The sequence below is a fragment of the Gorilla gorilla genome, chromosome X (assembly GCF_029281585.2).
Source record: "Gorilla gorilla gorilla isolate KB3781 chromosome X, NHGRI_mGorGor1-v2.1_pri, whole genome shotgun sequence".
Lineage (NCBI taxonomy): Eukaryota > Metazoa > Chordata > Mammalia > Primates > Hominidae > Gorilla > Gorilla gorilla.
In genome coordinates, this window is record NC_073247.2 from 162,660,615 (window position 1) to 162,662,493 (window position 1,879).

The 1,879-nt window shown below is 46.7% G+C and overlaps 1 pseudogene; it reads left to right on the forward strand.

Annotated features, from left to right (window-relative positions):
• Nucleotides 1–615, forward strand: LOC109024759 (large ribosomal subunit protein eL19-like; annotated as a pseudogene).
• Nucleotides 616–1,879: the final 1,264 nt, after the last annotated feature.

Consider the following 1,879-nt stretch of genomic DNA (forward strand, 5'->3'; position numbering starts at 1 on the left):
CCTTTCGCTGCTGCGACTACAGCCATGAGTATGCTCAGGCTTCAGAAGAGGCTCGCCTCTAGTGTCCTTCGCTGTGGCAAGAAGAAGGTGTGGTTGGATCCCAATAAGACCAATGAAATCGCCAATGCCAATTCCCATCAGCAGATCTGGAAGCTGATCAAAGATGGGCTGATCATCCGCAAGCCTGTGACGGTCCATTCCCAGGCTCGATGCCAGAAAAACACCTTGGCCCACTGGAAGGGCAGGCACATAGGCATAGATAAGTGAAAGGGTACAGCCAATGCCCGAATGCCAGAGAAGGTCACGTGGATGAAGAGAATGAGGATTCTGCACCGGCTGCTCAGAAGATACTGTGAATCTAAGAAGATTGATCGCCACATGTATCACAGCCTGTACCTGAAGGTGCAGGGGAATGTGTTCACAAACAAGCCGATTCTCATGGAACACAGCCACAAGCTGAAGGCAGACAAGGCTCACAAGAAGCTCCTGGCTGACCAGGCTGAGGCCCGCAGGCCTAAGACCAAGGAAGCACGGAAGCGCAGTGAAGAGCGCCTCCAGGCCAAGAAGGAGGAGATCATCAAGACTTTGTTCAAGGAGGAAGACACCAAGAAATAAAAGCTCGCCTTTTGTCTGTACATACTGGCCTCCGTGATTACATAGATCAGCCATTAAAATAAAACAAGCCTTTATCTGCTTGCCAAAAAAAAAAAAAAAAAGATAAAAAAGGAAAATAACTAGTACTGGTGAGGACGTAGAGAAATTACAGTCCTGGTACATTGCAGGTGGGAATGTAAAATGGTGCCGTCGCTATGGGAAACAGCTTGGAGATTTCTCAATAAGTTAAACATAGAATTACCATATGGCTCATCAGTTCCACTCCTAGGTATACACCCAAAATAATTGAAAACAGGTATTCAAACAAATACTTGTACATGAATATTCATGTACATAATTTTTTTTTTTTGAGACAGAGTCTCACTCTGTCACCCAGGCTGGAGTGCAATGGCATGATCTTGGCTCACCACAACCTCCGCCTTCCGGGTTCAAGCGATTCTCCTGCCTCAGCCTCCCGAGTAGCTGAGATTACAAGCGCGCACCATCACATCCGGCTAATTTTGTATTTTTAGTAGAGACAGGGTTTCACCATGTTGGTCAGGCTGGTCTTGAACTCCTGACCTCAGGTGATCCGCTCACCTTGACCTCCCAAAGCGCTGGGATTACAGGCATGAGCCACCATATCTGGCCTCATGTACATAATTTTTTTTTTTTTTAGACAGAGTCTCGCTCTGTCGCCCAGGCTGAAGTGCAGTGGCGCGATCTCAGCTCACTGCAACCTCTGCCTCCCGGGTTCACGCCATTCTCCTGCCTCAGCCTCCCGAGTAGCTGGGACTACAGGTGCCTGCCACCATGTCAGGCTAATTTTTTGTATTTTTAGTAGAGACGGGGTTTCACCATGTTAGCCAGGATGGTCTCGATCTCCTGACCTCGTGATCCGCCTGCCTCGGCCTCCCAAAGTGCTGGGATTACAGTTGTGAGCCACCGTGCCTGGCTCATATACATAATTCTTAATAGCCAAAAAGTGGAAACAACCCAAATGTCCATCAAGTGATGAGTGGATAAAATGTGGTATATCCATATGAAGAAATATTGTTCAGCCATAAAAAGGAATGAAGTACTGATACATGCTACAACATAGATGAACTTTGAAATAATTATGCTAAAGAAGCCAGTCACAAAAAATTACATATTGCATGATTCCATTTATATGAAATGTCCATAACAGGTAAATCTATACAGAAAGAAAATAGGCCGGGTGCAGTGGCTCATGCCTGTAATCCCAGCACTTTGGGAGGCACGGGCGGGCGGATCATGAGGTCAA